The sequence below is a fragment of the Nelumbo nucifera genome, chromosome 1 (genome assembly GCF_055504915.1).
Source record: "Nelumbo nucifera cultivar China Antique chromosome 1, China Antique-T2T, whole genome shotgun sequence".
In the NCBI taxonomy this organism is placed as follows: domain Eukaryota; kingdom Viridiplantae; phylum Streptophyta; class Magnoliopsida; order Proteales; family Nelumbonaceae; genus Nelumbo; species Nelumbo nucifera.
Window position 1 is genome coordinate 89,145,421 of NC_142649.1, and position 14,016 is coordinate 89,159,436.

The following is a 14,016-nucleotide window of genomic DNA, read 5'->3' on the forward strand; positions in this document are numbered from 1 at the left end:
GTTTGACATTTAATGTGAACACCCTTATAGGGTACTGATCAGGAATTTCCCAACATTTTCTATGGTTCTTAGTTTTTTCTCTTTTTTTTTTTAATTTTGTGCCCATTAAGTCCCAAATCTGATGTAATTAAGAAAAATGAAAATAAAAGAAAATAAAAAGTATTTGGTCAAAATTTCCTAACTATAAGAGAAAAAAATTAAGTGTCCATATAAGTTAGTTTCCCAATAAAATTTCAAAAGTTTATATAGTTCTGTATTCAAAAAGACTTGTATAGTTCTAGAGTTCTAATAAAAAAATTTCCATTGAAATGCCATTTTCTGACCCACTTTTAATCTGGTCGGGTCATGTTGGTATCCCCAAACAGGCTGGATTTGACTGAACCGACCCACTCTGGCCTTGCCCTACGCTGCTCTCTGGCTCTGCCTACTTATTCAATGAGACCATCAAAAGACAAAGAATTGTAGTGTTAGTGTAAATACCAATGGAGGGTTGATATGGTAATTGGCCCCAATGCTGAGATAATATACATATTGCACTGCGCAAGGAAGTCAGCGGATCACATGCATAAATGGGGCACGTGGCATGTCCTCCTTTTATGGTAGTTTATAAAATAAACAGAAAATTCGCACAGAAGACGTCGCAATCTCAGGTGTATCATGTATGGGGGGGCTTCTCGGCTTCTCTCCTGCGGGTAAGGTTGGTACACGCCATCCTCGAACCTCGTCCATCAATCTCCGCGGTTTAGTGCTCTACAAGTCAACGTTCATAGTTTTATGCTTCCCCTGGACCGAGTTGCGTCGTACTTCAGTGCACCTTCCCATTTTGTTCACACACGTGGCATCCAATGATGGTATTAAGGGCAGAAAGTCTTCCACGTGGCAAGACGTCACCATTTCTTGAATTCATGAACAGAATGGTTCCTTGGCTTCCACGTATAGCTGGACGCCCAACGCGTTGACAGGCCCACTGAGAGATGACCACTGAACGTGGACTTGGGCTATATCTAACCACTGAACTTGGACCATTGATTTCAGATATCCATAACATGGATTCTCTCAATATTATTATTTCAATTCCTTTTGACTTGGATAGAATATACGACAGCTTCATGCACAGTGACTATTTTTTCTTGCATTTTCAGTCATTATGTTAATGGGCGGCACATTACATGTTTGGGCTCATGCATGCATGCGTATGGTATGGGCATTTACATGTTTGGCTTATATATGCATGTGTATATGGATGTATATGGATACGATGTAAAAGTTTAAAATATCAATACGATACACTTGATATCAATTTATTTTTAAAGATATTGGCACATGACATAAATGGAATAAGATTGGCGCTTATTCATTCTGCACGTGTCCGTTGATTTCCTCTATATCATGTTGTATCCAACCTATATTGGTTAATGGGTATCGATACCGGTATGTTTGCTGGTTTTACTTTTCTAGTACATTTTCTCACTTTCAAGTTTTCTATCTTCAATCTAAACACTTGCAGGAGAGTTCTAACATATGAGGTTTCGCGTTAAAAATGAAGGTAACTATTTAAAAGAATTTAATCCTTCAATTTCAGTAGATCTACATATATCAGTATTTGAAATGTAAGGATTTATTAACTTATTGTTGGATCTATGATGTTTTTGCCACTATCAATACATTCATGGATTTTTTCTAAAAGCTGAAAAAAAATCTAATAATTATAAAAATTATTTTAAATGCTTTTAATGGCAGGAAAGAACTATAAAAATCAATTTATGGATAATTACCAACAATAGATTTGATTTATGAATGAAATATCAAACCCATTGATCCATCAACAATTTATATCAAAAAATGTTTTTTCTTTCAATCTTTTTAATAATATATAGAAGTAAGTAGGGGTGTCAATTTGACTGGATTTGGTCCAATCCAGTCCAGTCCACTGTCATTACAAATGGACAAGGTCCAATCCAATGAATATTTTGGACCGGTCTAATACAATGTCTCGACCGTCTAATTTGTTCAAATTTATTTTAATTTAGATTGATTTCAACTCAAAAGTCAAACCCGGTCCACTGATACCTATATTCTTAACTTATATCAATGGACCATATATTGGCCTAATCCAATTTAATGCAATATAAATTTATTACGGATGGACCAAGTCCAATCCAATCTAATAAATATTTTAGACCAGATTGGGCCAATCCAATATGTCTTGTTGGTCCATCCAATCTGTCCAAATTGATTTTGGATTGAACGGGTCCATTGACACCCTTAAAAATAAGAATATTAAATACAATAATTTAACCAATGAACCATTGTCCCATCTAACATGCAGCTCAATCCGATCTAGCCTTGTTGACCCAACTTGAAATTTCCTTGACCCGACCCAACCCATTACCAGCTCTAGATCTAAACTATGTGGTCAATTGGCCATACAAGAGTAAGAGGCAATAATTGATTCTTCATTCACTGAGAAAGAAATATTAATAGGTTAAAATGGAATAAACAAATAAAATTGGCAGTTTAGGTATTCGTCTATTGTGGGAAGCCTAATGGAAAAATTGAAGTCAGCATTAGGAATGAACATGAAAGTAGTATGCAATTGAAAATTTTGAGGCACATCCAGATTTGATCGAAGGGGCGGCAGAAGTGAGCTTTAATGCGTTAGAAATGGTCATCAAAAGATAATGATAGTTATAGAAGAGAAGCTTGCAGTGAGTATATTAGCCTTTGTACCGAAGCCTCATTGAAAGTGCGCGCTTTAGGCAGGCCAGTAGTACGCCGACACACGGCTGAGGGCGGTGCACAATGCGGAACTAATGGCGTGACCATACGCGGCGACCTCGGATGGCTGCACTTTCAAGCCCGGATCACATTCTGACTTCGTGTTCGTCTACCTCCAAGCGGTCTCAAGTATAAATAGAGACCGAAATAAACAAATCAAATTGGCAGTTTAGGTATTCGTCTATTGTGGGAAGCCTAATGGAATAATTGAAGTCAGCATTAGGAATGAACATGAAAGTAGTATGCAATTGAAAATTTTGAGGCACATCCAGATTTGATCGAAGGGGCGGCAGAAGTGAGCTTTAATGCGTTAGAAATGGTCATCAAAAGATAATGATAGTTATAAAAGAGAAGCTTGCAGTGAGTATATTAGCCTTTGTACCGAAGCCTCATTGAAAGTGCGCGCTTTAGGCAGGCCAGTAGTATGCCAACACACGACTGAGGGCGGTGCACAATGCGGGACTAATGGTGTGACCATACGCGGCGACCTTGGATGGCTGCACTCTCAAGCCCGGATCGCATTCTGACTTCGTGTTCGTCTACCTCCAAGCGGTCTCAAGTATAAATAGGGGCCGACCCCTCAAGGTAATCATCAGAAATCTGAACTGGAAATCTGCTACTCCATGCTCTCTAGCTTTTGAGTGACCTCGTCTGAGCTACTCTACTCAGGCCTTGTCCGCTTTCTTTGCTACGCCCTCACTAATTTAACCATCGGAGTCCCCACCTCAAGCTAGCACCCAGGGCCTCTGACGTTCCCTACACTCACAGGTGACAAGCACAGGTCCTTGGCCTCGGCCAACCTCGGACAGACTCCACAAGTCCTCATCCTCAGCAGACCTCAAACTCCACAGGTCCTCGGCCATAGCTGCCCTCGGACTCCACAGGTCGTCAACCACAGCAAGCCTTGGCCACGCACAAGTCCTCGTCCTCAGCAGCCCTTGTACTCTTCCATCTGCCGACTCATCCGGGAAACGAAGCTACAAAGTTGTCCTCAGCCCATTCTAAGCATCAACAATTGGTGTCGTCTATGGGAACGACTGCTAATACGTCCCTCAATCCACAACTAAGCTTCCAATGAAATGGTTAGAAACACCAGAAGTGCCCAGAGCCTGGTCACAAGAGACCAACTTCAAGTAGTCCTCGACCGGCTCGACAACCTCTCGCGAAGATTGGACGAGGTGGGGCGACCGGAAAGAAGCCACCCGCAGGGTGGCCGCCCCGCTGGAAGCCTAGGTTATTGTCGTGGATGCTCTTCACGAGCTCTGCCAGCTCAACGCCCTATCGGACCTACCTGAGCCGACTCCTCAAAGTATGGCCGAAGTCGTCGAAGTGTGAGTCAACCGCCGAGGACTCTCTAACCTCTAGGCCGAAGGGAGAACGAATCAGCATGGCCTCGTGACCACTACTGAGGCCAATGACATAACCACAAACGTGGAAACCCTCAGGATGAAGGCGGGCGGTCGGGCCACCATAGCTCCCCTTTGAGGGCCGAGGACTGACCCCTTGCCTCTCTGCCTTGCACCTCAGACCTCCGAGAATATCTTGACGATCGACAGGCCCAAAAGAACTGAGGAGACCAGGGCGAAACTGAGGTACCCATCGGCCAGAAGATTGCTGACCTATAGGTGCAATTCGGTGTAGTGAAAGACAAAATTCGACAAGTAAAGGAGAGCCGAGGTGACACCATGGCAAGTCAGAACCCCTCCACCAAGATGGACGCCTTCACCGCCACCATAACCTCAAAGCCTCTACCACACCACTTCAAAGCTCCCACACTGGAGACTTACGATGGCACCTCGAACCCAGACGAACACCAAAAGAGCTTCAGGGCACTCATGCTCCTGTACGGGTACTCCGATGCCTTAACGTGCTAAGCTTTCTAGGCGACCTTCAAGGGGGCAGCTCGCCGATGGTTCTTCGAACTCCCACCTTGCTCCATCAGCTCCTAGGACCAGTTTGCCAATCTTTTCCTCGCCCACTTCATCAGTAGTCGATGGTGCCAAAAGAGCGCCGTCTCACTTATGACCGTCTAACAGAGACACGGTGAGAGCCTACGATCTTACATCAACCACTTCAAGAAAGAAGAAGTCGAGGTTCGTGACCTCAACCCCATGGTCTCCACGTATGCAGCAATCCATGGCCTCCTCCCTAGGTCGGCCCTTAAGTGCTTTGTCACCAAGGCGCCGCCCAGAACAAAGGCAAATTTTTTAGGAAGGCAAAGAAGTACATTGCCATCGAGGAAGTCTTGATCGGCGAGCATCGTAGTGAAGAGGTCTATTACGACCATGGCGACCACCGACACAGAGAACCGTAGCGACGATAGTGACAACAGGAAGCCGCCGACCTCATCCTATAACCAATACACACCATTCAACTCCACCCAAGCACACATCCTTATGAAAGTAGGAGAGGAGGAGTATATGAAGTGGCCTGGGAAGAGGAAGTGGAACCCCAAGAGGGGTGACCCAATAAAATACAACACGTATCACCGTGGTGTCGGCCACAACACCGAGGACTGTTACAACCTCCAAGATGAGATCGAGTTGAAGGGATGAGAGATCCATCATATGGATAGCCAAACCCTGCAGGAAGGTAGGGCAAAATTTCAAAAATTTCTCTCTCCCATGTGGGAATCGCATTCCCTATTTTAGAAAAACTGCATTTTTCAAGGATCAATCTTGAACCAAGAACCGAACCAAATCTGAACCAAAATAGTAGGAGAGGGATATACCTGATATGAAGATGCAATATCTCCCAACGAAGGTGTTCATGCCCAAAGAAAGACTCCAAAGACTGCTCCCACTAATGATGACATAGTGAATGGTGGAGCAAAATCAGCAGGGTCCGTCCAACGAACCGAATTCTTCAGCAAGAATTCGATGGAGGCAGAGAACACGACTTCTTATCAGCCTTTCTCCAAAGACTGATATCAAGACACTTCTTGATCGCTCCTACTAAGGATGGAGATCGAACTGGTTGTGGCGGCAACTGGAGGAAATCGTAGGGAGAAAATGGCACAGTCACACTGTTGTTGTCTTCTCTCTAGTTGCTTTGAGATCTGATCTCTGATATTTCTGGGATGCTTGGGATGAACTGAATGATTCGCCCCCTCCTCCTTTTATAGCCTTAAAGAGAGCTCCAAATCTCACTAGGAGTTTCCTAATCCAAATCAGTATTTGGATAAGGAGTTCTCTTTAAGAGATAAGGATAAGCCCTTATCTTATCTGCAGATTAGATCAGCTCTCTCCTAATCTCATTAGGAGGTTTCCAGATCTGAATTCAGATCTGGACTCTCTGAGTGGATAGGGTAAAATCCTATCCTATCTGCTGATTTAATCCCAGATCCGCCCCCTTATTTAACTAATCAAATTAGGTCAGTTTGAAATGGGCTTTAGGCCCAATAAGTCTAAGTGCTCAAACTGCTGCCCAGTTGGGCTTCTTTGTATGGCGTGGGACCCAAGCATTGATCTACACATCAGCAACATGGGCTCGGCCCAACCTCTGTTACAAGGCCTGGCCGAATTCACTAAAAAGACAGTGAATCCCTTGAAGTCCATCACATGGACTCCTAATGGGCCCAACACTTACACTAAGTGGTCTTTGGGCCAAGCCACCTTATAAAAACACAAGGACTGTGGACAGATGCAAGATTAGCTCATTAGGTATTACCCTCAATGGTCTTAACCTCTCAGCCCATAATGATCATACACTGCCCGACAAGAGAGGACGTCTCCCTCGGCTGCAAGGAACAACGTTGCACTCTCTACTCACATGGATCCCGGAAATTAAAACATTTTGCAAACAATTTGAAACCATAATATATATATATATATATATATATTTATATTTATATTTATATTTATATCCGTATATAAAATATATTTTGCAAAACAAATTTCAACGATTGAAATCAACTGCCGGTAGTTTTGGTTTCCATCAGAGAGAGTGCATCTACGATCATTACCTTTGTCCGACAAAGGGGCTGATTCTGTCACTATGATCACCCACTCAGATGAATTCTCAAACTGTCCAACATAACCAAATTTTGACCCCCTCTAGATTTGAATATAGATTTGGATCTAGAAACCTCCTAATGAGATTAGGAGAGTTGATCTAATCTGTAGATAAGATAAAGTCTTATCCTTATCTCTTAAAGAGAACTCCTTTAAGGCTATAAAAGGAGGATAAAAGGAGGAGGGGGCGAACCATTCAGCCATCCAAATTCTAGAGATCAGATCTCAGTTTACATAGAGAGAAGACAACACCAGTGTGACTGCACCATCTTCTCCCTGTGTTCTCCTCCAGTTGCCGCCACAGCCAGTTTGACCTCCATTATTGTAGGAGCAATCAAGAAGTGTTCTTGATATCAGGTTTTGGTGAAAAACTGATTGGGAGTCGTGCTCACCTACCCTCCAGCGAATTCTTGGTGAAGGATTTGGTTCTTGGGAAGAACACTGTTGATTCTGCTCCACCCTATACTGTGTCATCTTCAGTGGGAGCAATGTTTGGATCCTTCCTTGGGCGTGAACACCTCCATTGGAAGATATTATTTCTTCGTATCAGGTATATCCCTCTCCTACTGTTTTGGTTCATATCTGATTCGGTTCTTGGTTCAAGATTGATCCTTGAAAAATGTAGTTTTTCTAAAATAGGGAATGTGATTCCCAGATGGGAGAGAGAGAAATTTTGAAATTTCGCCTTAACTTCCTGCAGGGTTCGGCCATCCATATGATGGATCTCTCATCCCTTCACGAGTCCCTCATCCACCGTGGATATCTAAAGCAGTACGTCGACAGCGACCTCATCACCTCGCCCCAGTAGTGATTGTAATCAGTCATCGTCATGAGCTTGACCTCGGGCATATCCGCAGGACTGACCATAAGAGCTTGGCCTCGAGTGTACTTGCAGGCCCGACCATGTAAACAAAATTTTTGAATTAAAGCAAGTCCTCTCACCTTGCCTCAAACCCTCAGCATATACGTTCTCGTCTTGATCGAACGACCTTCCGTAGCATACAACCTTCGCCAAGGTTACACGCTCGGACTAGACCTCGGTCCAAGGCACACAACCCTTGAAGGTCATACGCCCAGCCGCTAGGTCCCCCCTTGGTCAACCAACTGGCCACGACATACAACCTTCACCAAGGTTACACGCCTAGATCGGTCGTCAACCTAAGGCGTACGACCCTCTCGAGGTCACACGCCTACTCACCCCATTTTGATAGGGGATCTAATGAAACTCAACCACAACTGATGGGCGGCCCTTAACATTGGCCTCGACCTCGGAGAGACCCTTCCAACGAGCGAGTTCTTATTTAGGCTCGATTGCCGGCATCTGCCCTCCGCTTAGCACATTTCATGGCAGAGCATACATGTTGAAGGGAACAATGCCACCTTGCTAAGATCAGGGCACTCTACGGCGCCGGCCAGGCTCCATGCAGCCTCGACAGTGCACGGGTCCACATGCTCTGTCCCCCATGGGAAGGGTAGCTAGGAGAGCTATGGCGTGCACCTCTCTTTCCTTTTCCCTAAGGATAGGGGCCCGTATTTTCAGCGGCAAAGCTCAGCCTCGGCCTTGCCCACCTAGGTGCTTGAATAGATGGGTTATTGAGCGATGGATTTTTGCAACTTGTGACCTCTCAGAAGGGGGCACCAACCCCTACACAAAAGAAATACAACCGCAAAAGTGCACAAGATATGCAAAAATTACATTCCATACCAAGCAACTCAGAATGAACCTTAGACCTCAGCGACCTCTTCGGCTGCCATAGGCTCCTCCCTGGCAAACGGACCCTCGGATGCTCATACCTTCTTGGTAGGCACGAATCCTTCAACTTCCAATGAAGGCAACCAAGACCTCGAACATTTCTCCTCCTCGTCCACTCGTCGATGACTATCTAGGCTCACCTCGCTTCGAAACCTCGGACGGCGGCCACACCTCGGTGGCCCCCTCCGCTCACCTCTCGACGGACATGCGCCCCTCCTCGCTAGAGATCTTACCTCAACTCGGGGCAACATTACCTTGGACGGCGGCAACACCTCAACGGTTCCCTCTGCCCACCTCTCAATGGATGCACACCCCTCCTCACCAAATATCTCATCTCCTCGGCTCGGGGCATCATCACCTCGAACGACGGCCACACCTCGGCAGCTCCCTTTGCTTGCCTCTCAATGGATGTGCACTCCTCCTCGCCAAAGATCTCACCTCCTCGTATCAAGCCATCACCTCAAACGGTGGCCACACCTCAGCGGCCCCCTCTGCCCGCCTCACAATGGACATGCGCCCCTCTTTGCTAGAGATCTTACCTCCTCGGCTCGGGGCATCGTCACCTCGAACGACAGCCACACCTCAACGACCATCCCTTTGCACCAGATGCAAAGAAATGCCACTTTCGTCTCGTGTATGGCTACGACTCGATGCCCGCCTAGGGCATGGTCCCAAACCTTCAACGCCGAGACCCGTCGCACATCTAGACAATACCCAACATCGAAATTCATCTTGTGCATGACCACGACACTCCTGCTCGTCACTATACCTCACACGGTAGCGACCGGCCAGAAGCTGACGCCCGGCCCACGCATAGACTCATCAGCTAATCTGAAGCACACGATTGGAGGGCATGCACACATCATACCCGTGCAAAATACGGTGCTCGACCTCAGCCGACCTCAGACATGGGTAGGTCCTCAGCCCCGGCCGACCTCGGACAGACTCCACACCTCTTCGGCCTTAAAAGCCCTGTGAAATTGAGGCCAACACCTCTACGCCCGAAGACAACTCTCACCAGCTCAGCTGTAGCCGAGGCCCTCGCCATAGAAGACCACTCAACGCCTTCCAACAAGGATGACAATCTCTTCGGCCAAAGCCAAGGTCCTCAGTCAGGACCTACACTGTGGCCTCGAGAGTGGGGGCAAATGATGTAGGCGCTTTAGGTAGGCCAGTAGCACGCCAACACGCGGTTGAGGGCGGTGTGCAATGCGGGACCAATGGCGCGACCACACGCGGTGACCTCGGATGGCTGCGCTCCCAGGGCCGGATCGCATCCTGACCGTTTGCACCCATCTACCTCCAGGCGATCTCAAGTATAAATAGGGGTTACCCCCCTCAAGGTAATCATCTGAAATTTGGGTTGGAAACCCACTACTCCAAGATCTCTAGCCTCTGGGCAACCTCGTCTGAGCTACTCTACTCAGGCCTTGTCTGCCCTCTTTTCTACGCCCTTACTAACTTAATCGTCAGAGTCCCCACCTCGGACTAGCACCCGAGGCCTCTGACATTCCCTTCACTCGCAAGTGCTCGGCCTCGGACACGCGCAGGTCCTCGGCCTTAGCCGACCTCGGAAAGACTCCAGTCCTCGTCCTTAGCAGCCCTTGGACTCCATAGGTCCTCGGCCACAGCAGCCCTCGGACTCCACAGGTCCTCGTCCTCAGCAGCCCTCGATCTCCACAAGTCCTCGATCGCAGTAGCCCTCGAACTCCGCAAGTCCTCGACCACAGCAAGCCTCGACCATGCATAAGTCCTCGCCCTCAACAACTCTTAGACTCTTCCATCTGCTAGCTCATCCGGGAAGTGAAACTACAGAGTTGTCCTCAACCCATTTCGAGTATCAACAAAAGCAAAATCGAAGGGAGATATGATGATAATAGTTTGGCATTGAGGTTGGAGTCTCTTGTACTATATTATAAAATGAAATGAAACGACAATATTGCAGCAAGATTGTCAACTCAACTTCATATAAGGGAAAAGATCTAATGAGTGTAAGCCTCAGCAGATAGCTCTATAGAAAAGCCATAATGGACATTTCTCTTCTAATTAATTATGGAACTAATCCACAATCGTAACCCATTTTTGGTTAAAGTAAATGGGAAATTTGCATATGAAAAATATAAAGTTGTATTCTATTTTATTTTTTCTTTTTGTTTATAGAATTGGAGTCTGTTGCTACCAAATTTGGAGTCGAGGGCAGCTTGGCCACTTCTAGGGGTGTCAATTGGACTGGATTTAGTCCAATCCGATACAGTCCAATGTGAGTCCATTATAAATGGAACAGGTCCAATCCAATCCAATGAATTTTTTGACCAATTTGAACCGGTCCAATTCAATGTTTAGACCGCCCAATCTGTTCAAATTCATTTTGATTTAGATTGGTTTCAACCCAAACTTGGTTCATTGACACATATATTCTTATCTTATATCAATGGACTAGATATTGGCTTAATCCAACCCAATCCAATATAGATTTGTTACAGATGGACCAAGTCCAATCCAATCTAATAAATATTTTGGACCGGATTGGTCCAATCCAATATGTCTTGTTGGTCTGTCCAATCCATCCAAATTGATTTTGGACTAGACAGAGTCCAATGCAAAACTAGTCCATTGACACCCTTACCCACTTCCAAGGTGATGAGGCCAAAAATCCCACCTTTAAAGTCAAAAGACATTAGAGTCCTCGAAATGTGGTCCCAAGAGTGAGGACTCCGATAATCAAGTTATTCGAGGGCTTTGAGAAGGTTGAGGTCATAGTAAGCAAGAGTAATTAAAATGAACAAGTTTGCGTAAAAGGGGTACTTGAGGCCATGGAATCCTTTATATAGTCAGAGTCACCCAGGAGCTAGCGCACTGGGCGCGATGTAACGATTTTACATGTCGGGGGCCATGATTGTGGTGGTTAATAGAGTTAGATCCCTATGGCCAAGTGTTACCTTGTCATTAATGCATCGGAGGAGCTTGGTCGAAATCGTAACGTCCGCAATTAATGCCCTTGTAATGATGACTGCAAGAGATGACAATGGTACCCTTAGTCGAGGCCAAGATGATGATAATGCCCTTTGGGCATGTGTCAACACCCAATTATTACTCGGTCCCTTCACCCTACCTCTTTGTACCCTCCTCTTAGACCTCAAAAACTTAGAAACACAACCAAATCAACTTGAGACTTTCCAAAACCCAGAATACCATCCTTTGACAAAATCCACATGATAAATAAGAACCTTGATTAGACATCACCCCAGACGGCCCTGATTTATGCGATATTCAAATTCCTACTCCTCCAAAATTAAATCCAACACTAGGAAACAATCAACTAGCGAATCCCAACACGAATCTACGACAACTAACTACAAAAATATCAAGATCCCATTCTAATGGCCCCGAACGATTACGAAGATCAATCGTATCATTCTTAGATCAGAATCATTCACTTGACTCCTCACCCTAATCCATGCCTACCTACGAAATTGTAGCTCAAAATTCCATCATTTGACCCCCATTAAGCCTAGATCCTATTTCAGCAAATCTCATTAATTAGACCTTACCATCTGTCATCTAAACTTCATATGACCAATCAGACCTTATCACTGTATTCGGAGACCCAAAAAACCCCATCACATCAATTTTCACGACCAAACACCTCCATGATTTGAACTAAATCAGTCAAGACCATAAGTTAAGACCATGATCTGAGCTAAATCAGTCAAGCCACACTTTTGATTGAAGATCCATCACTTCCATTAGATTTAGGATGTTCAAAAGTGCAAGCCCACAAAATTTCATCTCAAAATTCCCCCGTTTGACCCTTCATTAAAAAACCTCAACATGCTAAATTTCATGACCAGATTCATCCATTTGACCGTTAAACACCCCACCAACCCTTTGACCAAACCTAATAACTTTGGGTTCGGACTATGTGTGGGTTAGGTTCAAGTTGTCCCAAATTCTTCACTTTTTATTTTTTATATTTTTTAAACATGTTCTCATTTCTTAAAAAAAAGTTGGGATTATAGCCGATAAGGGTAACTTTTGGGTCTTATTATCAATAAAAATAACATTTTTAACATAATTTCTAGAATATGGTAACTTTTTTTAAAATATAACAAAAAAGGGTAGAAATATTGTTCATCTCCTTCCTCATTTAGAGCACCAAACAAATCTCCCCACCTCCGGTCTCCATCTTTCTCTTTCCTCTTCCTCCTCCTCCTCCTTCTTCTTCTTCTTCTTCTTCTTCTTCTTCTTATTATTATTATTATTATTATTATTATTATTATTATTACCTGCATCTGAGTTTGGAGGAGAGCTGCTATGAGTTCTTCTTCTGAAACAGTTAGAAGAACACATGAAACACCATACCAAGTACAAGAATTGGCAGTTTAGTTGGTTTAAAAGTTTTTAAACACCAAAAACTGAAAAAAGCCTTACGTCGTTTAATGTTGTGTAAGGGTGGGTGGTAATAACAAGAGTACTAAAAAGATGAACATGATTGGAACAGAGCAAGAATGGAAGAGCAAAAAGAAGGAAACCCGAGCTCGAAAGAACATTTACAGGGGTATCCGACAGACAAAGGCCATTGGGGAAATGGACTGCCGAGATATGCGACCCAGGGAAGGGCATCCGTGTGTGGCTCGACACTTACAACACCACCAAAGAGGCTGCTATGGCTTACGACCAGGCAGCCAAGAGGATCTAAGGTAACAAAGCGAAGCTCAACTTCTCTAAAATGAAGCCTGTATCAGTTCCATCACCGCAACCACTACTAGCAAAGAGATGATGCTGCTTTGTCCCCGACTCAGCCCAGAAGAGTTTTCCGACCAAAGGAGGACAATCGGATACTGCCACGGCGATGTCCTTTCCTTTTAAAGAGGAAATATTCTATAATCAACACACTAGTAGTGAAGTCGAAATAAAAGAGCAAATCTCTAGCTTAGAATTGTTCCTGGAGCTTGAGCCTGAAGCAGTGGAGCCTGTGGTTTGGAGGAGTAAGAAGATCAACAGTGTTTTTGTCTTTATTTGATAATTTTTAAAAAAGTTAACATATTTTAGAAATTTTATTAAAACGGTCATTTTTATTGATATTAAGGCCCAAAAGTTGCCCTTATCAGCTATAACCCCCAAAAAAAGTTTAGAGTTAAGATTTATTTATTAAGATGGGGTTGGGGCATGTTTAAGGTCGACCAAAGCCCAACCCCTAAGTTAAGATTGAATTGGTTTTTGGATAAGATTCCATTGGACATCGAATATTAATGGATAAAATTTAGATTTTAGTAAATCTATTTCAAAACTACTGACCATCTGAGTAGGTGTGATCATTTTCAGCCCAATCAAGAAATTTTTGGGCCTGGGCCCAAGTTAGTTTCTTCTTTCTATGTGTTATTATTGTTATTTAATATGGCCCAAATATAATAGGTGTTAAGCTCAACCTGGGATCAGGGCGGCCCAACCAATGATCACCCCTACTGTTTG

The 14,016-nt window shown here is 44.4% G+C and overlaps 1 pseudogene; it reads left to right on the forward strand.

Moving 5' to 3' along the window:
• Positions 1 to 5,063: 5,063 nt before the first annotated feature.
• Positions 5,064 to 13,567, forward strand: LOC148803536 (ethylene-responsive transcription factor RAP2-3-like; annotated as a pseudogene).
• Positions 13,568 to 14,016: the final 449 nt, after the last annotated feature.